Raw genomic sequence first — 27,673 nt, 5'->3', positions numbered from 1 at the left:
AGCCACCTGGATTCCTTTTATTTCACCAATCTGAGCAAATTGGGCGAGATATAAACCCCCACCACTTTACCAAAGACAATATTGTTTTATTGGTCACAGAAATACTTCCTTGCTATAATATTTTCTTCCCGATCCTGTTTTGTGCCGTATAGCATAGAAATAGTGCAAAAAATAGTATCCAGTAGGTGTCCCAACTGGAAGCCATTTATCTTCCACTCGTCCTTACATACTTCAGAGAAGATAAATATCTAGCTGTGGGAGGCCTGCAGCAACAGAAACCCTTCCACAGTACTTTAGACAGCCCATTTCAGTCATGATAGAGGGGATTAGCGTAAAATGTAATGTGTCCAATTAGGAGAAGACTCTTACATATGTATTGTGTGAACTATCACCTACATTTTGCACTTCCATCTTATTAGAAGTCCTAGGTCAGGGCCCTCATGATAGGATGCTGCTTGGGTTGTCTTGGAAGGTAGGACAGATATATTAGACAGGAATGCTGTGTTGGTCATCCCTTATGCCAGCACCAAAATTGGTAAACAAGGATAGTCATGTATAATCCACTTTCTGGGAAGGATCCACCATCTCCAGTACCGGGAATAATTATGGTGGTAGCACATAATCAATATGCTCCTTGATGAATGGCAAATGGTTGTCTTGAGAAGGAGCATTGAGTTCAGGAAGTTTAACCAACCAGTTTCTGCTAGGAGGTTGGAAGAAGTCCCTAAATTCCAAAATGTTATCATGTAAATAAAATATGAAACCATAAAGCTACTTACAGCAACTTACAGATCGTGGGAGAGTACCTGAATTGAGATAAGAGACTGCAGTCAAACATAGTCTCTGGCACCTGATGGTAGGTCATATCTAAGGGGGGAAAGCTGAAAAGCATTTCTGCCATGGTCAGGGTCTTTAGATAGTAGACTTGTGCAGCAAATCAAAATTGTGCTGTGGTTGAAGAATCTAACTACACCTCTGACTGAAGAAGCACAATAGTCCCCCGCCACGTAAGAGAACAAAAAACATGATAGTTTAGAGTTGTACCAAAGTGAACGCGGCAAGGATTTGCTTTTGAGGACGTCTAGATACCGCTGAGACAGACCTCACATCAAATATTAAAATAAGACATATTAACATTGCAAATAAAACCTCAGGTGCGCAGTACAGGAGCTGTGAAGTTCACCTCGAAAGCCGAGGGGCGTTGGCGTGACACAAAACAGACGGATCATCCAGATCCCACAGATGGCAGGGAAATCCGGAACCTGAAAAAAAAGGCAATTTTCTTCAGTAAATGCAGAACATCCTAAATACCAATTGATTGCTAACGGAGCACTTAAAGAGTTTTATTAAGTACATAGAATATAAATCTATTTGGCATGTAATTAATTCAAAATTACATGAGCAATAAATGAGTAATTAAATTTGCAAGTAACGCTTAAGTCTTTAGTTGGCATTTACAAAGAAAGCCCAAGTAAGTTTATTAACTAGCAATTTATTGCTAAAAATACTGCCATTTCATGAGCGTGTTGATTAAAATCTAACTTACTTTAGCTAAATTGTTATAGGCCAATTAAAAGTCTTACAGTCCTTTCAAGCAAATTAAGGACAAGGAGGATTTTCTTTAAAGCTGATAATTTTGTGTAAGTGAGGTCGGTTCACACTGTAAGAGGGCCATTTTCCTCTATGCACCGCCTATTTGCATATTTGTGCTTTAGAGTGGACTTTAAACGACAGGTCCTCTTTAATACTGTATTGTCCAAACGATTCATTTCATATTGTGGTTTTCGAGAATGTAAAAGATTTGGCTAACAGCAGGAATTATGCTAAAATAAAAAAATACTCACCTGTTAGATACCTTTCCTCTCCAGCGGTGGTACTCTGGTTTGTTTGCTGCAGCAATGACAGGACTGTCTAGCCATGTGACCTCTACAGACAATCGCTGGCCTTAGCAGTGTAAATGTCTGAGATCAGTGATTGGCTGCAGCGGTCACGTAAGTGAACGGGCATGTCATCACTGCATCACCCCAGTGGGAACCACCAGAGCAGCAGTGCTGAAGTGAACAGGAATTTAACATTGCTCAGTTATTAATTTAAGCTTACTCATTCTTTGAAAACCTCATGTAAGGCAGGAAATGTACATGTAGCTTCTGAGACAGTTTGTGGTGCAGTTCTTGATGCAGCTTTTGAGCCAAAGCCAGAAGTAGATCCAACAAGAAGAAGAATAGTTTTTCCTTAAAGGAGTTATCGGTTATCCCCCTCTTTCCATCCCTTCTCACTCCCTCACTCTCTCCCTCCCTCTCTCTTCCCCTCTTTTCCTCTCCATCTCTCCCTACCTTCCTCTCTCTCCCCATGTCCTTCTCTTTCTCTTATTCTCTCTCTTGCTTTCCTTCTCTCTCTTCCTCTCTATTCCCCACTCTCTTTCCCTCTCACTCCCTTTGTACCTTGCTCTCTCTTCCTTTTCTTTCTCTCTCTCTCTCTCTTGCTCCACCTCCCTCTTTCTCTCAATCACTCTCTCTTGTTTTCCTTCCCTCTACCTCTCTGTTCCCTCTCTTTCCTTCTCCCTGCCTACCCTTCTCTCTCTCTCTCTCTCTCTTTCTCTCGCTTTCTCTCTCTTGCTTTCTTTTCCTTCCCTCTCCCCCCTCTTTATTCCCCCCCTTTCATCTCATCTGTTTTCCTCTCTGTCCCTCCTTACCTCTCTCTCCCTCTCTCATTCTCTTGCTTTCCCACCCTTTCTCTTTCTTTCTCTTACTCCCTCTCTCTCTCTATCTTTCCTTCCTTCTCCCCCTCTCTTTCCCTCTCTACCTTTCTCTCTTTCTTTCTCTTGATCTCTCTCTTGCTCACCCTCACTCACTCTCTCTCCCTCTTTTTCTCTCTCTCTCCCTCTCATGCTTTCCGTCTTTCTCTCTCCGAAAATTCACCAGAATTTTTTTACCAAATTTGAGTCAAATCCGATTCCTGTAGACTTGATTTGCTGATCTTTAGCAATGAGTATGATATTTACACATATACCCCCTGTGTATACACATTTGTCTGTACTTGGGTCAAAACACTACTTTATATGCTGGAGGAATAAAGCCTTTTTCCCGGTTCGGATGCTGTCACGCCCTCTACCACCTGCAGTGGATGAGATTTCACCAAATCTTCTCATCCACACACAAAATCGACCTGCGGTGTGGATTTTACATTTACAGCATGGCAATTTATGTTGAGAATTTTGAAAGACTGGCAGATCAGCTCCAAAATCTGGGATAAAATCCTCATGTAAAATTGTGGCAGACTATGCAAATTACAGTCAGGTCCATAAATTTTGGGACATTGACACAATGCTAACATGTTTGGCTCTATACACCACCACAATGGATTTGAAATGAAATGAACAAGATGTGCTTTACCTGCAGACTGTCAGCTTTAATTTGAGGGTATTTACATGCAAATCAGGTGAACGGTGCAGGAATTACAACAGTTTGCATATCTGCATCCCACTTGTTAAGGGACCAAAATTAATGGGACAATTGGCTTCTCAGCTGTTCCATGGCCAGGTGTGTGTTATTCCCTCATTATCTCAATTACAATGAGCAGATAAAAGGTCCTGGGTTCTGTGCTATTTGCATTTGGAATCTGTTGATGTCAACTCTCAAGATGAGATCCAAAGAGCTGTCACTATCAGTGAAGCAAGCCATCATTAGGCTGAAAAAAAACAAAACAAACCCATCAGAGAGATAGCAAAAACATCAGGCGTGGCCAAAACAACTGTTTGGAACATTGTTAAAAAGAAGGAACGCATCGGTGAGCTCAGCAACACCAAAAGACCCGGAAGACCACGGAAAACAACTGTGATGGATGACCGAAGAATTCTTTCCCTGGTTAAGAAAACACCCTTCTCAACAGTTGGCCAGATCAAGAACACTCTCCAGGAGGTAGGTGTATGTGTGTCAAAGTCAACAATCAAGAGAAGACTTCACCAGAGTGAATACAGAGGGTTCACCACAAGATGTAAACCATTGGTGAGCCTCAAAAACAGGCAGGCCAGATTAGAGTTTGCCACACAACATCTAAAAAAGCCTTCACAGTTCTAGAACAACATCCTATGGACAGATGAGACCAAGATCACCTTGTACCAGAGTGATGGAAGAGAAGAGTATGGAGAAGGAAAGGAACTGCTCATGATCCTAAGCATACCACCTCATCAGTGAAGCATGGTGGTGGTAGTGTCATGGCGTGGGCATGTATGGCTGCCAATGGAACTGGTTCTCTTGTATTTATTGATGTGACTGCTGACAAAAGCAGCAGGATGAATTCTGAAGTGTTTCGGGCAATATTATCTGCTCATATTCAGCCAAATGCTTCAGAACTCATCGGATGGCGCTTCACAGTGCAGATGGACAATGACCCAAAGCATACTGCAAAAGCAACCAAGGAGTTTTTTAAGGGAAAGAAGTGGAATGTTATGCAATGGCCAAGTCAATCACCTGACCTGAATCCGATTGAGCATGAATTTCACTTGCTGAAGACAAAACTGAAGGGAAAATGCCCCAAGAACAAGCAGGAACTGAAGACAGTTGCAGTAGAGGCCTGGCAGAGCTTTACCAGGGATGAAACCCAGCGTCTGGTGATGTCTATGCGTTCCAGACTTCAGGCTGTAATTGACTGCAAAGGATTTGCAACCAAGTATTACAAAGTGAAAGTTTGATTTATGATTATTATTCTGTCCCATTACTTTTGGTCCCTTAACAAGTGGAGGCACATATGCAAACTGTTGTAATTCCTGCACCGTTCACCTGATTTGGATGTAAATACCCTCAAATTAAAGCTGACAGTCTGCAGTTAAAGCACATCTTGTTTGTTTCATTTCAAATCCATTGTGGTCGTGTACAGAGCCAAAAATGTTAGAATTGTGTCGATGTCCCAATATTTATGGACCTGACTGTATGTGGATGTACGTCTTGGACGGGACAGCCCTATATCTAATGTAAGGAATATAAGGATGTACAGTAGAAAATAGATAACATTTGTTGGATAAGCTAATTCTCCCCCAGCACCTACAGAACACGGACTGACTGCAACTCTTATATTGAACACTTTTAGATGTAACATTAACCACAAGATGCAGACTCATAATAATATTGGTAATATTAATACTGCAATATCCAAAAGTACCATAGCAGCAAATGAATGAGAATACATTTATGAAGTACAAGATACGATCTGTAGAGCAAAAAAATCCCCCAATATCAAACTTTAGCCAAGCTCTCCTACGTAAATTGTGATGCTGGCATTGTACAAGTTGCCCAGGCTCTGCTCTTATAAACTGATGACATTGGTTATACAGTATATTAAAGAGCACATGTAAGCAAAATCAACTCTATGCTGCCTGGAACAGTTGATCCTGCTGATTCAAATGATACCTGTCTTGTGAAAGTCAGTTTTGGCATTCCTGAGAACAAAGACTTTTATTCTTTATGCAAATGAGGACTTCAGTGCATCAAAGATCTCCCCACTCATTGCTCCATATTGCTCTGCTCGATTTATTTCAAGCTGGAAGCTCAGGGGCGTATCCTTTCTTCCTTTCTTAGGGGGCATGTCTTTTCTGTTGCACCTCTCTTCTTATCATAACTGGGGGGGGTCCATTTTTCTGTAGCTGTTTTCCTATCACAACCCAGGGGGGTGTTTTTTTCCCAGGGGGGGCCATGTCCTTTCTGCTGCTGTTCTCCCTGGAACGGTCACAGCTTCTAACAGTAAATCTGGCTGGTGGCAATTGAAGGACGGAACTTAGCATGTGTGACCACTGACCACCTCAACAACATCAATAAGGTGGACAGGTTAATAAGGAAAAAAATAATGCATATAGACTTTATTCAATTACATGCAAATACAAATGTATTTATACCCAGTTGCTGGCTTGAAGAATATTTTTTGCAATATAACCCCTTTAAGTTTAGAGAATCTATGAGAACTTAGTCCACCAGAGCACCAGATGATACTGCAGTAGGCCTGAAGACCACCCATTTCCCACTAGGGCCTATTTCTTCAAGAGTAAACTAAACTTTTGTATACATTTTTGTTAACCTGTCCCTAATACCCTAATAAAAGTTTTTGTACTATACTTTATTAATATTTTTAGTATTTTACTACACTTTCCCCTCCCTAAAGCGCATGTTTCTCTGTGCGCTTAATATCAACTTTTCTGTACACCGCTGCCTTCTCAGCAGTTTACGCAGTACGGAGTTGACATTTTTATCAATGGGGCCGCAGCGCAGTGAGTACGGGCAGGAGTGCACATTGCTGCTCCTGCCCAAGGGTGTACCTAGCCTTTCTGCTGCCTGAGGTGAAAACTGAAATGGCACCCCTCCTTTCCTAATGCCAATTTATTCACCTAACTCCTTCCCTTCAGCCCATGGCTCTTCCGCTGCCCCTCTCTTGCCCCTACCTGGTGCTGCCTGAAGCGATCGCCTCACCTGGCCTCATTGGTGGTGCACCCCTGCCCTGGAGGTTTACTAAATGCTGACATAGCACATTTGTACTCTGTACCCATGTACTATGCCAGGATTAGCTGAGCGGAGCGGGCTCCTGTCTGTGCCTGCTTCGCTAAGCTAAAAGTCCTGCATGTCAACTCTTAGCTTACCGAAGGAGGCACAGGCAGGAGCCTCTCCGCTCAGCTAATCCTGGCATAGTACATGGGTACAGAGTACAAATGTGCTATGCCAGCATTTAGTAAACCTCCGGGGGGAACGGGCAGGAGCAGCAATGTGTGCTTGTGCCCATACTCACTGCGCTTCCGCCCCATTCATAAAAATGTCGACTCAGCGGTCAAGTCAGCGGTGTACAGAGAAGTAGATTTTAAGCGAAACGTGAGCTTTATGGAGGGAAAAGTGTATTACAAATAAAAAAAACATTAATAAACTATTTTATAAAAACTGTTATTTGGGCATTAGGGACAGGTTAACAAAAATTTACACAAAAGTTTAGTTTATTCTGTAAGAAGTGTTTCACAAGTAACCTACTAGACCTTACTAGCAGTGGTCATAGTTTTAGGTGGTCATGTTATCATTGCCGCCAATGGGAGTACTTGAACAGCACTGGGACGATGGGAAATTTAACGGCTGAGTATTGGAAGTTATATTATATCATGCAATTTCCCCACTTTGGCTAGACTGTGTCTGACCCTTTAATGTTCATGGCAGGCTTGCCAACATTACAAAGAGAGGTGGTTCTGGGAGTCTGACTCTTATTATACTGCTGGAGGAGAAGGAGGCCATGTCACTCCAGTGAGTGCAATATCCTGTTTATTGTTTATGCGGGCAAAGCACCATGCAAGTGGTTGTTGCTGCGCCTGGCACCGGTACACCGCCCTACCTGGCTAACCAATAGGCTATTAATATTACAGTTTTGGAAAACCTCTTGGGGCTGTGAGATATATATCACAATATCCCAAAAAGTGGTGTCAAGTGACAAACTCGGCTCTGTCACATCTACACTCATAGACACGGGTTAATGCCCTCCCCACACGTATCCACCAGTACGCTGTTCCCCATGAAAGTGCTTAGACTTTAAGAAAAGCAATATCTGGAGTCCCCCTGGGATTGATTGGGGAGGAGTGGATTTTGCTGAGCTGCACAGAACAAAGACAGATCCCACCGATCCGTCTGTAGGACTGACGGCTTTGCCCTGTCGACAGGACAACCAGATACAGTATACACGAGGCAGACGATTGCCCTGGGGATGTCATCCATGGAGTCAATCCCAGTAAGAGGTGATTTGGCAAATACTTGCAGAATCATTTGTATAAAGAATGGGAGCAGCTCGGTCTTTACAACCAAGGCTAGATGAAAGGATTCTGTATCAGCAAAGATGTTCATTTGTGGCAATAATGTTGATGCAGAGCAACTAATGCAAATGTCTCCGTGTCAGGGGGTCTCCCAGGAGCCTGGTGCATTCATAACTAGCTCTGCTGCTTATTCCTCCTAATGGAGAGGACTGGGACCAGACGAGAAGTTTGCACCTGTTTGTAAGACAATGCAATGTAGATGTAGCCCGCATTACCTTAACCCCGTCAGTGCAACAAATTGCACCCAGGCTGAAGAAATATACAGACGAGACTATTATTTCTTCTTACAGGGAGACCATGACATGGCTCATTTATCAGTCTGCTACATAACTCCATTGCTTCATTAGAGGGTTTCATATACATCATTACATCTGGATATAAACCCCCAAATCCTCAGCCTAATATTAACTGTCTGAGCCAGGGTGGCTGGTGTTATTCTCTAGCATTAGTATCAGACATTTCCTGACACATCTCTGACAGCAAAAATACAGTATAAGAGGGTGTATGAGATCAGAAAATATGGCTGCCGTCTTGTAGAGAGGTCTCCGCTATTGGCCATGGCTTGTATCTGGTCAAAGTGAATGAGATCGAGCGGTGATGTCACACGTAGCCCAGGGACCCATGGGGGCAACTTTTTTTTTGTTGTTGCAGAAAGTAACCATATTTTTTCATCTCATACAGTCTCTTTAAAGTTTAATACTGTATAGCCTATGTGAGTCCTGTTTGGATTGGCTATAGCTTCCGGACAGGAACTGCGAATGTCCAATATTTCCTGGGTGTCCTCCTATTTTTGGATATTTCCTATTGCCAGTAGGGACTATTCCTTGAAAGGTGATTCATTGTCTGAGACAGAAGATTGTCTAAGCTGAATCACCACGCAACAAAAAAATACTTTTCGTCTGTTACTAGGCAAAAACCATTTGTCCTATCCTAAATCGAGTGTGCGGCTTACAAATCCGAAGTCAGAATTGTTGTAACACGTTATGAAATTTTGCAATGCATAAGTATAGTATGCCTAAATGAATTAAGCACTTGGAAAGCATTGAATAATTTTTAACAGAACGAGTTTTACTCCAAGAATTACCTGATCTACATCAAAGTTTGCGTAGTGAACAGTGTATGAAAATTTAATGGAATAACAAAATTTCAAAAAGTCTTGTTTTTCAGATTAAAAGTCGTACTTGAGCAAGGCCCAGTACTGTTAAAAGTGCTTCAGGCCTCTGCTTTTGCGTTTGTGAACGGTCATATTTTCCCGTTGCAAAAACCAGCAGTAGTCCCCCATCATGTTGGGATTCCAGCGGCCTTGATACCTGTTGTCCATTGTAGAAATATCTTTATGGAACCGCTCTCCATGTTCGTCACTTACGTGTCCCAAATTGGGTGGGAAAAAGTCAAGATGGGAATGTAAGAAATGCACTTTTAATGACATTCGGAAGCCAAGTGGTTCATATGCTGTAAGCATGTTGTCTACTAGTTAAGCATTGTTTGCAGCTCGTTTGTTCCCAAGGAAGTTCTGCACTACTAGCTCAAATGCATCCCAAGCTGCAAGACGCACTTGTCAGATTCTTGCCTTGATCATAAGTAGTGGATTTGCCACATATGTAGCAGAAATTGTCTGGATCGTTAACACATTTGCGTTTATCCATCTTAAGTTTCAAAACTGATAGCACTATAACAGATCACTTTATCAAAATCTGTCCAGCTTGCCTTATATACTTACTGCTGACATCAGCCTGAGTGCGTCCGAACAGGTCTGGACATGTCCATTGGAATATCTCCAATATAATGGATTAATATTATAACTGAATAGGCTTTGCATCTATAACTTAAAATCTAGACGTGTCAGGCAAATTCCGAGTTTGGAATCAGCGCACTCATTTTAGTATAAATCAAATGTTTTTCTCTCAGTAGCAAAATCATACCCCTAAGAAAAAATTACGGCAGTAGTGTAACAGTAGTGGTCATAGTCGTGACTGGGCTCCATAGTCCCTGCCTCCTGCTGTGAGAAATGTATATGAGATATTGAAAAAATACTCATCAATAGAAACCTTGTCCTCCACCATCCACCCATAACAGTCCCCTCCCAGTACACCAGGACCCGCCACCAAACCAGTTCTGCCATGTGAACACAGTGGTGACTCAGTAGGAATCTGATAGGGCAACATCAGAGGGGCAGCAAACTGTCTCCAGGTGGGGGCAGGATCATGGGAGGATCACAATGACCAAAGGAGGATATGGTGGGTGCACATTCACTGGAGACGGAGCAGGACCCAAAGAGCCACGATGCCATTCTACATTAAGATGAGAAAACAACCACAGCAGCCATTTTACTAAGTACAGTCTAGGGGATGTTTGTGGTAAATGGAGGGGGGATGGGATATTTATAGGCTAAATATGGGCCCCCATACTTTCTAGTTACACCATATCCTGTCTGTTCACTGGACAGATTGCGCTGGAAATTTCCAGATATTGCCTCAACCCCATGATTAGAAGTTCAGTATGATTGGCAGGGGTTAGGTTACAAACTTAACCAACCAGGAACCACCGCACTGTTATTCCAGGAGAGTTGCATACCAACCAGCCAAGACCCGTCAATGGTATCTCCTTGTGAACTGACCTCCTTGTGGGAGGTTATTCTCCCCCGCCTCCTGAGGGTGTTAATAGGATCATTTGAGGAAGGTAACCTTCCAGAATCAATGACAGAGGTTGTAATAACATTAATATTGAAAAAGGGTAAGGACCCCCTAGATATGGGGTCATATAGGCCGATTTCTTTATTGAATACAGATGTTAAACTTCTCTCAAGAATTCTGGCTACAAGGCTATCCAAGGTTATTGCATCAATTATACACCCTGATCAGAACAGGTTTATTCCTAATAAGGGTACTCACTATAATTTGCATCGTTTGTTTGCTAATATACAGTCCTCCGGGGGAAGTCTCTCGTTCCATTCTGTCTTTAGACGCCTCTAAGGCGTTTGATAGGGTGGAGTGGGGATTCATTTGGAAGGTTTTGGGAAGGATGGGATTTGGTACCAAATTTATAAATATGATTAAGCTTTTGTATAAGTCCCCTATTGCAAGATTGAATATTAATTTAATTTAGAGTTTCTCTCTGAGTAGAGGTACCCGTCAGGGCTGTCCACTCTCCCCATTGTTATTCAATATTTATATTGAGCCCCTCACTACCAGAATTAGGCAGGACTCCGGGATCGAGGGGCTTGGGATATCAGGAGTAGAGGACCGCATTTTTTTATATGCGGATGATGTGCTGTTTTTTTTATAAATCATACTAATACCTCACTTCCCGAACTTATTCAAATAGTTAACTCCTTTGGTGTAGTCTCGGGCTTTGATATTAACTGGTCAAAAACAACGCTTATGCCTATAGATAGACCTGAATATCCTATTGAGGGGCCCGTGAGTATGCTAAGGATTTCTGACTCATTTGAATATTTGGGTATGATGATATCCCCCCAAAGTTGAAGATTTTGTACATCTAAATCTGATTCCATTGATAAGCAAACTGAGGTAAAAAATTACAGTATGGCTTCAACTTCCTCTATCTCGAGCTGACAGAATATCCCTAGTAAAGATGGTGATATTACCCCGACTCCTCTATGTCCTTAGGAATTCCCCAATATGAATATTGAGTAAATTGAGAGAATTATTAATGATTTACTCTGGGGGAGAAAGCGAGTGAGGTTTAAACTGGAATACCTTTATAAGTTGATGGAATAGGGAGGGTTGAACCTTCCATATTTTAAGGGCTATTTTATAGTTTCACAGCTATGGTTTTATAAACATTGGGAGAAAAGCCCTCTCTGTAGGAATATGTTGAGTAGATCTGCATATGACAATATTTTTACGCTATTAGAGTTCGGGTCACTATTCAGAGTCCAACAGGATTATAGGGAATCTAGGAAGCTACTTACTAAGACGTGGGGCACTATTAGAGGTTGGTTTGGAATAAGGGGATCGCTTTGGAATAATTACTATTTACAGGAGATAGATGAATAGATGGAGATAACTATTGGCAAAAAAATGTTATTTTGTATATAGCACAGGTGGTGAGTAATGGAGCTATGCTTTCATTTTTGGAGTTGACACAAAAAGAGCATATAATGAATTTACGTTCAGCACTTACTGGTGTAAAAGGGAATTTATTACCCAAAATCTGAAAGTAGTGATTCCATACACGACGGAATGTTGGATACTGGGGGATCTCTCTCTTGTTATAAGTATAAAAAGATTATCTTGATTAAATTAATGTTCTTGGCAAGACTTTTAATTACACGAGTCTGGTTCTCACAAATATACCTTGTGTGCATACATGTAAAATCTGGTCAATAAGATCGAGAAATATTAAAATATCCTATATTAACAAAGAAATATTGAGGAGAAATGTAAAAAGGTATGGGGGATTTGGATGTCTTAAGCTTCTCTGCCTTTACCCCATCGCCATCCCTACTCCATCCTTGTTGACGGAGGGGATAGGAGATGCATTGCAAGGAGAGGGAGGGTAATGGGGGGGAAGTTTTGGGGTAGGGATTAAAGTTGAAAAAAGAAGAAAACTGATAATGTTGAATATTGATTTGTGTGGAAAGTGATTCTTTGTTTATTCTTCTAGAAAAAATTAAAATTAAAATTGTATCCCCTTGTGAACTGACATTGACTTGTCACTGGGTTAACCCCTTGTCTTCTGCTTTGGCCCCCACTGATTTTCCAGGCTGAGACTCTGAACTTGCACCTGTTTTGTGCCGCCTGACTCTACAGTAACTTGGGTACCTAGCAGCCAAATCCAACCTGCCTTGCAACTGGGTCTGGTAAACACCTAGAGCAGGCATGCTCAACCTGCGGCCCTCCAGCTGTTGCAAAACTACAACTCCCAGCATGCCCGAACAGCCTACAGCTATCAGCCTACAGCAGGGCATTGTGGGAGTTGTAGGTTTACAACAGCTGGAGGGCCGCAGTTTGAGGATGCCTGACCTAGAGGGAAACCTTTTTATTACAACTAGGGGGTAGCTTTAGATCTGGTAACTGGAGCAGTTAAGGAAGATGGGTAACAGATTGAGTTTGCTGGTGGTGACCCTGGGCAGTGATGTCTGTATTTTTACTCACTTCTGTCTCTTACTACCAAATGAGGTAGAAGTGAAGCCCCGTTATCCTTCAGCTAAGGGCCTTTTCCACCATTGTATGTGATTATAAAAAAAAAGAAAAAGAAGATAATTACTACACACACCTTTGAGTAAATCTGCTCTATGTACTTAAAAGTGGTAGCCAACTGGCATAAAGGACATAACTTGGAAAACATGCGGCATCTGCAGCCGACTTCATCACCAATTTGACAGTCTGCAACAGATATTTTCCATTGTAAATTAGTCTCATGCTGATGCTCCCGTAGGGTGACCATAGGCATTAAATAACTGTTGGTTGGATGCCTATTCAACCAACAGTTATTTCTCTCACCTTCCAGATAAAGGATTAGCTCTCCCAAACATGAACGTTAATATCAATGGAAAGAGGGTAATAATGCCATCTACTCTGCCGGTCTCGTAGATAAAAAGTATTGGCGTGGCCCTCATAGACATTAGATAATTAGCCAATTGCACTCAATTTGATAGGTTCAGCTGAGTTCTGTCTAATATGTCAATTTTTTTTCATATAGCAGCCCAAAATTTTCCATTGCATCACTCTGTCACCATCTACCAGAAATGGAATTTCTCATTCTTTCGCCATAAAATTCTAAGGTTTCTTTTCAGGCATCAACTATGGCCTTGCAAAGTTTGTTTCTAGAGATACTATCCCATTACAGCCTTTATAGGCAATAATTTGGCTGTTCTGTACTGTGGTTCTCAGAATAGATCATTTTATGACAGTCCTTGCCAGAGCACATGAATGACAAGGCGATCATGAGTGGAACATTCTATTACATGGACGATGGCACCAGAAAAAGGCCACGTAAGCATGCATGTTCTCTACGGGCGCAATTCTCCTAAACATATTTTATGAGAAAGTGGGAGAGGTTTGTGAGAGCATAAGACATAAAAAGTCATGTAATAAAACAATATACAGATCTTTAAAGTCAGTTATATCATTAGGTGAAAGATCGTTAGAGCTAAGCACTACCTGACAACCAGAAGAAATCACCCGAAATAGGAGAGATCTGTCCAGTTCTTAGAATCTCCAGGCACATACAGTTATGAGATAAACAAAGTACACCCTCTTTGAATTCTATGGTGTTACATATCAGGACATAATAAAAAAAAAACATCTGGTGGTCCTAAGAAGGTCTTATTAGGCTAATACATCCTCAGATAAACAGCAGTGCACAACAGATTACACCGTGTTATTATTTATTATCCAAAAATTGAACCACAATCTTCACAAGGTGAAAATCGAATAAACTTTATTGACAATGTAAGAAAATTACATACATAATGATAAAAGGCAGCACAAAAGTGAGATACAAAGATGAGGAACAAGGCCCAAGAGGGGGCCGAGAGGTCAGCACACCAAGAGACCAGGGAAAAGATTGATGCAGAATGAAAAACATAAAAAGAACCACCAAGACCGCTATAAACAGTAAGCCCCAAGCTATGCAGCAGCAAAGGCAAAATATAAGGGCAAAAAAATTGGTGATTAGAAAAAGATATTCATACCCTGGATGGTGTGTTGATCTCTCAGCCGCCTCCTAACCCAACGCCGTTTCGCCAGTCACCTGGCTTCTTCCGGGGATTTATTTCTGTCCGGTATTAATTGGGTGGCGTGTTATTATTTAGCAAAAACTAGGCCAAAATGCAGAAGCTTAGATCTGACAGAACCAATTGTTGGTGCCCATCACTCTGGGAAGGGTTATAACGAGAAAGATTATTCACAAGTAGAAAACATTCAATTGACAGTCTTCCCAGGAGTGGATGTCCCTGCAACTTGACCCTAAAGTCAGTCTGTACAATGCTCATAGAAATTGCAAAACAAAAAAACAAGAGCTACATCTAGGACTCTACAGACCTCCGTTAGCATTTTAAATGTTCAAGCTCATGACAGGACAATTAGGACAAGCACGACTTGTTTGGAAGGGTTTCTAAAAAGAACATGGTAACATGGCTTAAAGGGGCTATTCCACTTCAGCAAATAGCATTTATCGTGCAGAAAAAAGTGAATACAAGGGACTTACTAATGTATTGTGATTGTCCATATTGCCTCCTTTGCTGGCTGGATTCATTTTTTTAGCACATTATACACGGCTCGTTTCCATGGTTATGACCACCCTGAAATCCATCAGTGGTGGTCGTGCTTACACAGCATAGGAAAAAGTGCTGGACTATTTGGTGGATGGGACTGTGGGAGCACATATAGGCTAGTGCCAGGCAATATGGACAATCCCAATACATTAGTAAGTGCCTTGTATTCATTTCCTCTACATAATAAATGCTATTTGCTGAAGTGAGACAACCCCTTTAAGTTTGCAAAGTTGCATCTTAACAAACCACCAGACTTTTTAACCAATGGGAGAAATGTATCAAAAGTGGTGCAAATGAAAACTGGCTTAGTTGCCCATAGCAACCAGATTCCACCTTACAGACAATGGCTGTTGAACCACTGTGTCAACTAACCGGTTTGACGTTGGGCTACACCTAAGGGTGTTATCCTGGAGGTCTTCTGGTTTCTGCTACAGGGGAGCCACCTTTTCAAACGTCCTGGCCTCGGTTACTAGGTATAAATCGGTGGTTATGTGCTTTGTATCTCTCCTCAGTTTAGTATTGCGTGAGTTTATGTTCCTTGAGTTTAGGAAGGCCTCACTTGCAGGCCAACCCGTTCTGTTCCTCGCTGGTATACTGATGCACTCACCTCCACCTGGAAAATAACATCTTCAAAAACAAGAGGACTTCTGACTTTGAGGTCCAGGATCTTTAGATGTGGTTGTGTTACTGACTTCCTGACAGGAATACAAAACGATGGGTATAGATTGGTTGTATGAGGATGAATGGGGTTGTCCAATCCTGGAAACTGTCCATGGACAAGAGGGGCACTGTTTTTGGCAGTTAGCTGCCATGTTTTTGTAATCACATAGCTCTCCTTTAAAGGAGTTTTCCGGCTACACAAAAAAAAAAAATAAATAACACCAACATTGAACCTTACTGCATTATATAAATCAGATAATGAAGTTCTTAGTGCCTTTTGGCTACATAGTTGCTATGGGCAACTCAGCCAGTTCTACTTTATACCAGTTTGATAAATCTCCCCCATAGAATTTTACTTAAGAAATTATTTAATAGATCTTAATCATGATTTAAACCTCTGGACAACCGGCAGAATAGTTACCATTACACTAAGACCTACTCTGCTGGAATGGCTTAATTTTGGTGCCTTAAAGGGGTTGTCCAGGTTCAGAGCTGAACCCGGACATACCCTTATTTTCACCCCGGCAGCCCCCCTGAGCCTAGCATCGGAGCATCTCATGCTCCGATGCGCTCCAGTGCCCTGCGCTAGATCGCGCAGGGCACGGGCTCTTGTGTTTTCAATAACACACTGCCGGGCGGTAACTTCCGCCCAGCGGTGTGTTCGGTGACGTCACCGGCTCTGAGGGGCGGGCTTTAGCTCTGCTCTAGCCGTTTTACTGGCTAGGGCAGAGCCAAATCCCGCCCATCAGTGCCGGTGACGTCACCGGGGTTCCTGTCAGCCCCATAGAGAGCCCCGGTACGTCACCGGAACTCAGAAAAATGCCTTTGCCCTGAGCGATTTAGCGCAGGGCAAAGGAGAGCATCGGAGCATGAACTGCTCCGATGCTCATGTGAGGGGGGCTGCCGGGGTGAAAATGGAGGGTTGTCCAGGTTCAGCTCTGAACCTGGACAACCCCTTTAAAAGCTATTTTCTTCACTAAATAAATAGTATATTACTGAAATGAAGGGAAAAAATTGTACCATTTACCATTCACTCACCATAAATAATGTGTGCACTATATAGTATAGCTTATTATGAATACTGGGATACTGAATAGTGTTTTGTAATATTTCATACTATGTTACAAAAACTTTAATGGTCTTGCTTCAATTTTTTTTATTTTTTTGTAATAATACATTTTCAGAAAATTATAACTTTTACTCTAAAAGAAAAAAAGCTAGTAAGAAAGTAAAAGGTTATGGCAGAAAAATTTAAATTTTACTATAAAGATTGTTTTGCAGGTCAGTTTTTAACCCCAGATCTTCTGTACAGCAAACGGCTGCCTTACCCACTCCTCCATAGAAAAGCTCAGAAGTAGAAATGGGATTTTCTTATTCCTTATAGTACATAGCAAACAGTATTTGGTGTCCCTGTCATCATAATAACCCATACAGTATAGTGAACATATTATTTATGGTGATTGGTAAACAGAGTAAATAAAAATGGGGAGAGAACAAGATTTGCCTGCATGGGTTCCAGAAATTACTAATGGCAGGCCCAGAACCCAAGCCTGCTGGACGCCCTGCTGGAAAAACCCTGCCCTTAGACACAGCATCATTGCTGATATCACATCTACAGGACAGGATCCAGGAAAATTAACAAAACACTGCCCTGAGAGGTAAGGTTGATGATGCTGTGTCTACAGGGGAGAGCCTTACACGCCTTGCCATGCCTCAGATGTAGACGTAATGTCATCAGCATAGGAAACAAACAAAGTGGAGAATGTCCCGTCATCAGGAAAATGGGGCATTGCAGATAGACAATCACTATTAGTAAGTTATAAGATGTTGCCAGGGGTGCACCTAGCCTTTCTGCTGAGGCAAAAACTGAAATGGCGCCCCTCCCTGCCCAAAGCCAATTTTTGAACCTAACCCCTTTCCTCCAGCCCTACTGTTAGACATACTCGGAAAACATTATGTACAGAGCTACAAAACATACAGGGTAATAAAGCACCCATGCTTCCCAATAACTGTACCTCAGAAACAGATAATCCCCCTTCTGCTGCCCCCCTCTTGCCCCTACCTGGTGCTGCCTGAGGCAATCGCCTCACCTCATTGCTGGTGTTCCAGTTAGTTGATGCTGAAAATTGCCCCTTAAACTTGATGGACTTAGAAGAACTTTTAGAAGGATATCTCCAGACTTGTCCAGTACTTCAAACCATTTTTCAGTGCATTAGTTAATACAGGGAGGTACAATGTTCTTCAGCCAGATGCATACATGTATGTTTTTTTTTTTTTTTTCATAAAGCTCTGGAAATTGCACCAGGACCCTAGGGACCGAATCTGTGATATTTTCAGGTTAGAACCGGAGATACAATGTACTGTTTGTAACAATTATAATAATACACCTGTACTGCCATTGTCAATGTGGAGCAGCCACATGGGGTCTCATTAGTATTGTATTAGGACTGCATGGGGAAAGGGATAATAGCCCATAATGAAAAATGCCAAATTTTCTATATAATAAAAATGAACTTGATTAATGAAAATCACTTTCAGGGAAAGAGTTACTGCGTTGTTAGATATAAAAAATGATGTATTAATCCGACACTCTTACAGATGGTCCCAACCTCCTGACAACTGCTATTCATTTGAGATGCTATTAGCATGCATAATTATGCTAATTAAGTTGTAATTAAGCACTGATTCTTCAGAGAGCTTCTATTTTTTTTTTCTTGCGCTATCATTTAATACAACTTGCCAATATATTTATATTTTATATGAAGGGAGTCCCAAGCTTCTTCATAAAAGTATACAAGGGCTAGTAAACAAGGGTGCATAGAACTTACTGTTTTCTGGGAGGATTCCTAAATTTACTAAACTCTGCTTATTATCCGGTGGAAAGAAAGGCGTCCCCAACACAGCATGGAAAAAGCAACTCCGAAGTTAACTATGCATGTGTTTCATTCAATTACTAGGTGGCGACATTGAAAGCAATGCAACATGGAAAGTGCTAATGGTGCCTGGGATTCTCTTGGAAATCAGTATTTTATCTAAAGGTAGGAGAAAACACTTGACAAAATGAAACCTACTTCAATTGTTACGTTCCTTTCCTATTCAGACAACTTGCACACCACAGTATACGGATCAGACCCATACTGTGATAGCCGCCAAGTGAGCCATAGACATAAAGAATTCCCTGGTAATAGGGCAAGCATTCCAATATTGTGTAGAACACTCACTGGGAAAGAAGACATGAGACATTATTTCTTAGATATGGGCAATTTTTCACCATCAAAAATCATTTTTTATCATGTAAACTACTATGGAGGGAATTTACCACGTCCTGCATGCAAGACTTCTGGCGTCAAAAAGTTTAAAAATAGGGTTTTTGTGACTTTTTGAGCTTATTTTGTGCAAAAATGTGGGTCTTTTTTTTGCATATTTCCACCACTCACTCCAGTTTTGAAAAGTAGGTGGGAAAGTGATTGTGGTCAGCTATGTTAAAGAGGTTTCCCAAGCGTTTTAAACTGATGACTAGATTAGCAAAAGTAAAAGGAAGAAAAAACCACTATGGTTTACTAGAAAAGTAAGTTATATAGTAAGGCTACTTTCACACTAGCGTTATTCTTTTCCGGCACTGAGTTCCGTCCTAGGGGGCTCAATACTGGAAAAGAACTGATCAGTTTGCATGCTGCGGTTTTATCTCCGTCCAAAATTCCGGAACACTTGCCAGAATGTCGCATTTTTTCCCACTGACATGCAATAATGCCGAGTGTTCTGCCAAAACGGATCCGGCATCGGGATCTATGCATGCTCAGACCGCAAAAAATTTGAAAAAACTAATGCCGGATCCGTTTTTCCGGATGACACCGGAGAGACGGATATGGCATTTCAATGCATTTGTCATACGAATCAGGATCCTGATCCGTCTGACAAATGCCATCAGTTCGCATGCATTTTGACGGATCGGGCAGGCAGTTCCGGCGACGGAACTGCCTGCCGGAATCCTCTGCCGCAAGTGTGAAAGTACCCTAAAAGAAAAGAAGACTGCATATAGGAGGTAAAAAGACTCTAGGGGGGTCATTTATCAAACTGGTGTAAAGTAGAACTGTCTTAGTTGCCCATAATAGTCAATCAGATTCCTCCTTTCATTTTCCAAAGGAGCTGTCCAAAATGAAAGGTGGAATCTGATTGGTTGCTTTGGGCAACTAAGCCAGTTCTACTTTACACCAGTTTAATAAATAACCCACTATTAGTATAGCTGATAGAGAGCTGTATAAAGATGGACAGAAGGAGGCCAAGCATAATATCAAGGCTTCCAAGGACTACTAAAATAAGAAATGGGGAAAATAGCTACCGTATGTTGATGGGGATAAGGCCTCATGCACACGACCGTTGTGTGCATCCGCGTCCGTTCCGTCATTTTTCACAGTTTAGCGGAGGTCCCATTAATTTCTATGGAGCTGTGAAAAAAAACTGATAGTCCTCCGTTTTTTCGCTGCGTCCGTGATCCGTGATTCCAGTCCGTCAAAACAATATAACCTGTCCTATTCTTGTCAGTGGAAAACGAAGGACGAACCCATTCAAGTCAATGGGTCCGTAAAAAAAAAAACGGATGCACAACTGGTATGTCATCGTGTCCGTGTCCCTGTCCGTTTTTTTTTCTACAAGACCTTGGTGCAATAAAATTACACTTTTCATTAACCTTCCTTTTTTTTTCCCCCTGTCAGACAAAAAAAAGGAAGACACAAGGAAACACAACTGAAGCTTGTGTGCATGAGGCCTAAGGCTAACACTGACCATCTGAATAGTTACTTTTGTTCAGTATTTTCAGTCAGATGCTTTCAGAATTGTAACTTATATGGGCATGGCAGTAGTTGTAGGAACGAAGGTCCGATATTTTTGGAGGCTGATGTTATAGGTGAATTGGGATGCTTAAAGTCAATCACGTTCATGGGTCCAGGTGGCATCCACCCCAGGGTCCTTAAGGAATTCCAGTCTGTTATTGCCGCTCCTCTAATGGATTTGTTTAACCAGTCCCTCTTGACAGGTGATGTTTCAGAAGATTGGAGAATGGCCAATGTTGTGTCCATCCACAAGAAGGGTAGCAGAGAGGAAGCTGGAAACTACAGACCAGTGAGCCTAACATCTGCAGTAGTAAAAATGATGGAAACCTTAAAAAAAAAGTTGATAATTGTCCACCTAAAAACCAACAACTTATTGGACCCAAAACAGCATGGCTTTACTGAGGGCCAATCATGTTAAACTAATCTTAGTGATTTCTTTGACTATGTCACAAAAGTGTTGAATGAAGAAGGTGCCGTGGATAATGCCCACTTAGATTTTAGCAAAGCCTTTGCTACAGTGCCGCATAATAAGTTGATAGATAAATTACTGAAGATTGGACTAAATTTCTAGATAATTAAGTGCATCCGCAGTTGCCTGTTTGATATATATCAGAGCATTATTGTTAATGGGGTACATTCTAAGGAGAGACAAGCGGTGTACCTCAAGGGTCCATCCTTGATCCTATTCTTTTTAATATCTTTGTAGGTAATATAGGAAAAGATTTTGTAGGTAAGGCTTGTGTTTGGCAATGACACAAAAGTGTGTAATAGGGTTGATATTCCAGAAGGGGTTTGTAAAATGGAAAAAGATTTAGTTTCACTAGATAAATGGTCCAAACAATAGAAACTGCAGTTCAATGTTTCCAAATGTAAAATTCTGCATTTGGGGAGAAGGAACCCTCAGTCTGAGTATCATATTGGCAGCTCTGTGTTAGCGAGGACTTCAGAAGAGAAGGATTTAGGCGTCCTGATATTAGACAGCTTCAAAATGAGTGCCCAGTTTTGATGGGTGACAGGAAGGGCAAGTAGGATACTTGGCTGTATAGCCAGAGGTATAACCAGTAGGAAGAGAGAGATTGTGATCCTACTGTACAAAGCGCTACTCAGATCACATCTGGAATACTGTGTCCAGTTATGGAGACCCCACCTACAAAAATAGATAGATAGAATAGAACAGGTGCAGAGATGGGCTACAACATGGTGGAGGGTGTTAAAGTGTAACTGTCATTTATTTATATTTTTTTGGGGCAGTGATACTGACCATTTTTTTAATATGCTTTAATTACTGAAATTGTACATTTCTATTATAAAAATAGCTCTGAAGTGGCCCATTTTGAGCCTTAGCAAAGCTCCTCTGTCTTCTGTTTACATAACTGTGGAGACTTGCTCAACACTGACTGTGTTATGTAAACAGAAGACAGAGGAGCGTTTCTAAGGCTCAAAATGGGCCACTTTAGAGCATTTTTTTTATAATAGAAATGTAAGATTTCAGTAATTAAAGTATATTACAAAAATAGTCAGTATCACTGCCCCTACACATTCCAAAAATAAAAAAAAGAATGGCAGTTACACTTTAAGCATAAAACATACCAGGATAGGCTTAAAGGGGGTCATTTATTAAGGCTGACATTTTAGACTCTACTCTTAATAACCCCTAAAGCTGGCAGTGGCTCCGCCTTAATTATGAATGGGGGCCGGCCTCTATATAACTTTGGTGAATCGTACATTTAGACCACTTTCTATGCCTAAAACAGGCGTGATCTCCTTCCTCGCCACGCCCATTTTTTTAGAGCGGGGATAAATCACAGATTGCACTAGAAATGCGCCTAATATAATAATAATAATATAATAAAAAATATAATATATAATCTGTATAGCCTTGAGGAAAGAAGAGAAAGGGGGGACATGATTGAAACCTTTAACTATGTTAAAGATTTAAATAAGGTTCAGGAGGGAAGTGTTCTCAACAAAAAGCTAAATACAAGAAGAAGGGACTCAATCTGAAATTAGCTGGGGATAAGATCAGGAGCAATGTCAGGAAACATTATTTTACTGAAAGAGCGATTGGAGCTTGGAACAAACTTCCAGCTGATGTGGTTGGGAAATCTACAGTAAGTGAATATAAACATGTCTGAGAAAAACACATGTCTATCCTAAGATAAAAAAAATAATAATAATAATATAAGGGCAGACTAGATGGACCAGGTGGTCTTTTTCTGCCATCAATCTTCTATGTTGCTATGACCTATCCCCAAGATAGTTCATGGGTTTCCAACTCCCTGGACCCCTGCCTATTAGATGTTTGAGGTAGCATTCACCCCTTGGCCACATAAGAAGATTCCAGCTTTATGTTACATGTGCCTACATGCATTTTTCTCATAAGAATTGCACCAAATTACTGAGAAGTATGTGCAATACTTCCACTGCCGCTACACCTGTTTCTCGGTCATAGATTGCATCCATTCTTAAAACCCTCAGCAAATTTTATCTCACAATACAACTCCCTGATGAGATTGTTGTCAGCAGAACATGTCAGGGAACAGGACTAGGATAGGTTGAATTTTTGATCTGCGAATTTTTGCAGTATGGGGTTCTTCCATAGGGTCAACACTCTCGGGTAAATATCCCTAGCTCTCTTTTCTGGGTCTTAGATTCAGGGATGATATTGGTAGGGATGGAGAGGCATCATCTGATACCCTCTTATATTAGTTACCTCCATCTGTGTGGCATCTGCTGATAGTGACTCCGAACATCACTACTACATAGGTATGTGGCAATTTTGACTCATTGAATTAATCAACTGCAGCATAGTATTTTATTTGCACTTACATTGTTTATATTACTCTCCATATCCAGTAACTATCTCTATAGAAGCTTTAGTGGACAAGAATTCAAAGAGCTTCACAAACAGTTAGCAGTGGGCCGCCACGACATGACTACAATAACATAACTGTTTTTACAGCAGTGTTTCTGCATTGGGCCCCTGCAGCCTTAGAGCCCCATAGCATCAAATTGTGATTATGCCCATTCAGGGAAACCTAATTGTATTCGCAAAATGCTTATTTTCTATTACGATTAGAGATTAGCAATTATCTTAAAATTCGATTCTGGTCTGATTCCGCCAAATCAAAAGTGCTCCGATTCCTTAGAAAAGTCTATCTCTCTCCCTCTCTCTCTCTCCTTATCTTGCTCTTTCTCTCTGTGATTTTCTGATTTTGAATCACACAAAATTCAGGTTTGTCAAAATCAAAACTTGTTTAAAAAATCGGGTTAAACTTTCCATTTTTAGAACTGATTCATTCATCTCTAATTACGAGGCAATGTGTCTTCATGTTTACTCATATAGTAAGGATGTGTACTGACTATACTAACGTAGCATCCAGAGATCTTCCTCAAGACTGTCAATCTCAGGATATCATATTAAATGCAAAGGGGACAGAAGCAATAAATCATTGAGTGGCTGATGGATCGATTGACTATTCACTGTAACAAGATGCCCTTGTAATAATGTAACAATTTTACATACTCATCACTCTTTTATCCACATTATCATTTTACCCCCATCCAATATAAGTATCTGTTTAAGACATCATCAAGCTGACCATTCTCATTAGATATATATTAGAACCGTCTAATGTGTTTGGGGGCCTCCGGCTTTTCCCCGATGGCAGATGTCTGGGAGAAAAGGGTCAAGTATGATGGGTTTGAACATGCCCAATACTTTTGTTCTATGTCCCATAAGCCACCCACCACAAATGTCTGGCAGCGGCTTTCGCCCCTCTTCCATTCTTAACATGTGCATGCTTGGCTGAGCCCAGGGAGTATGTGAATGGGTGGGATCAGGAAAGATAGTTATCTGACATTTGACCACCAGCTATCCTATCAGCACAGTTGACTTTAGTCATCGTAACATGAAATCAACAGGAAATACTCCCGACAAGGATTTGGGGTACTTGATTGTAGATAAATCTATTATATTGCCCTAGATTTTGCTCCATCCATCTTCCCATGAACTCTGACCAGCTTCCCTGTCCCTGCTGAAGAAATGCATTCCCACATCATGATGCTGCCACCACCATGTTTCACAGTAGGGATGGTGTGTTAAGGGTAATGTGCAGTGTTTGTTTTCTGCCACACAGAGCGTTTTGCATTTAGGACAATATACAGTTTGGTCTCCTCTGACCAGAGCACCTTCTTCCACGTTTGCTGTGTCCTCTACATGGCTTGTGGCAAACTGCAAACTGGACTTCGTATGGCTTGCTTCAAAAATGTCTTTCTTCTTACCACTCTTCCATAAAGGCCAGGTTTGTGGAGAACATAACTAATAGTTGTGGACAGATTCCAACACCTGAGCTGTGGATCTCTGCAGCTCCTCCATAGTGACCATGGGCCTCTTGGCTGCTTCTCTAATTAGTGCTATACTTTTCTGGGCTGTCAGTTTAGGTAGACAGTCATGTCTTGGTAGGTTTGCAGTTGTGCCATACTCCTTCCATTTTCAGAGGATGGATTGAACAGTGCACCATGAGATGTTCAGAACTTGGAATATTTTTTTATATAACCTGCTTTACACTTCTCCAAAACTTTATCCCTTACCTGTTTGATGTGTTCCTTAGTTTTCATGATGCTGTTTTATCACTAATGTTTTCTAACAAACCTTCACAGAACAGCTGTAGTTATACTGAGAATACATTAGACACAGATGGACTCTGCTTACAAATCAATTGGCCACACTGGATTTTAATTAGTGGTATCAGAGTACAGGGTGTTGGATACAAATACATGCCATACTTTTCAGATTTTTTCTATAAAACATTTTGAAAACCATGTATCATTTTCTTTTCATTTCACACATACTTGCTCCTTTGTGTTGATCTATTACATACAATCCCAATAAAATACATTTATGTTTGTGGGTGTAACGTAAAAAAAATTGGAAAAGTTCAAGGGGTATAAATTCTTTTTCAAGGCACTGTAGAATTTTTTTTATTTCATGACACAAGATTTAAAGACTGGGAGGATAAAGTAAAAAAATGTACCTTGTTTTGTACAAAAGTTTATAAGGGCAAAGAGAGTATTATATACTTGTGTGGTTTTCCTATTTCCCAGATGTGGGACTCCTATATCATTAATGGCATTTCCTAGTGATAGGCCATCAATATCCCAGATGGGCCAACCCTTGTAAAGTTGTCCACCACTACCAGAAATGGAGTCCTATAAAGATAGGCTGCACCTCAATTCAGCATCTATCCAATGAACTGAGCGCTTCCTAAGAGCAGCAGTGGAACATGGGGGTGTCTCATCCAGTAAGTGTTCTTCTATGGGAAGAAAGCAAACATATTGTTGGGTCAATCTAGTGGATTGGATCTCCACTAATCAGGACTTAACAATATATTTTTGAAAAAACTTTAGCTTTTTGGTGGTGCTGTAGAAACCCATGAAGGGCAGAGCATCTGGTGGTGTTCTTCATATCTACACTTTATCAAGTTAAATTTAGTTTTTTTGCATGGTTGTTACCTATTACTTCAGTTTAAATCATATTCATATTACCTGGGCTGTCAGGGCACTAATACTGTGTCTGGGAACTAGGAATGCTTTCTAGTCACTAAGAATTGTTGGCTCAGGACTTAAATTGCAGCCTTCACTATTGAAATTGTCCATTTGTATTGCGTGGTTTGCTACCGTACAACAGATAAATGAGTCCATTCAGTAAAACCTAAACTGAGCATCCGTTTTAATGTCTCCTCATATTTTCCACTTCCTCAGTTCCATACAAATCGCATTTTAATGTTTCGGTTAATTACGTTTTCCAACCCCTAGCTTAAAATTTCCGTCAAAAAACTGAGAAGCAGAGCAGTAAACTCCCAGATTCTATTACCAACATATGCTGAGATTATACACGCTACCCAACGTGTCCAATCCAAAAACCAAAGAGCTGTTTTCTCCCCAGCGATAGATATTTATCACTGAACGCAATTCTGCATCTACTGTATCTGGCACAAACATTCAGGGCTGATACATAAGCAAATGCCAAGGGACATGGAAGAATGAAAAATACTTCGCCACAGACAAGCATTTCCTACACTGTGCTTGCATTTTCTTTTACATTGCCGAAGCCGGTAAATTGGGGTGACATTTAACAATAACTTGCTTACTGAGGCAGAGGTTGAATAAAATAAAAATTAAAGTAACTAATTAGAAAACTATTTATTTTGGGAATTCTAATTTTGGATAGGTTCATAGTGGAAGTACCGTTAGGAACAATGGACCCAACAGGAATCGAATGAATCCTGTTATAGTCAATGGAGTCTGTTGAGTTGACAGATTCAACACTTATGTTTTTTTACAGTTTTTCAGTCCTTAAATATGGTGAAGATGTGAACCTAGCCTAAATCTTTCCCCCCCACACCCCGACTGGATCAATTCTTCGGAGTCTATAAAAAGTTTGGGTCGCCTCTATAACTTAGTTTAACTATTGATAGTAATGGTGATTTTCCTATAGCTTCCTTCTTTTGACGATGTGCATGGAGGTAAGTAGATGTGGTATGATGACATAGTTCAGCGTAACTATGCGAACCTCTGTGAAAATGGCAACAGTCCTTGTTAATGTTATCCGTGAAGCCATGGCTATGGGTATCAAAATCAGTGTAGTGCAGTATTTTGCAATGTAGGAGCAAAGTAATTCATTGACCAGTGTATTAAGGCTAGTCTAGGCTAAATGCATCTATAATATGAACATAAAGGGTTAAAACAGTAGATACTGGTACTGTCAATTTGGTTCAAGGGCTGGGGCGGGGTTGAACATGGCTACTGCCTACTTTATAATGATGTCTGATGAATAAAATAGTATTGTCACGAGAACTCATTATGCTCATTAAGCTAAATCTTGGAGAACCCAATTCAACGCCATGCACTCAACCGATACAGGGACTAGGCAACGTGTAGCTAACTGAAGTGGCATTGCATAGTGGTCACCCAAGTTTAAAGAGGTTTTCTAAGATCAGTAAAACTTTGGCCAAGATGGGGGGATACCATAACCTACTCACTGCCCAGTACCCACTTGATAAGTCCAGCAGAGTACCATCGCCCACTCCACTGGTCATCATTGGCCATTGTGGC

Source organism: Bufo gargarizans, chromosome 10 (assembly GCF_014858855.1).
Source record: "Bufo gargarizans isolate SCDJY-AF-19 chromosome 10, ASM1485885v1, whole genome shotgun sequence".
NCBI classification, from domain to species: Eukaryota; Metazoa; Chordata; class Amphibia; order Anura; family Bufonidae; genus Bufo; species Bufo gargarizans.
Note: the sequence above shows the minus strand (reverse complement) of the source record.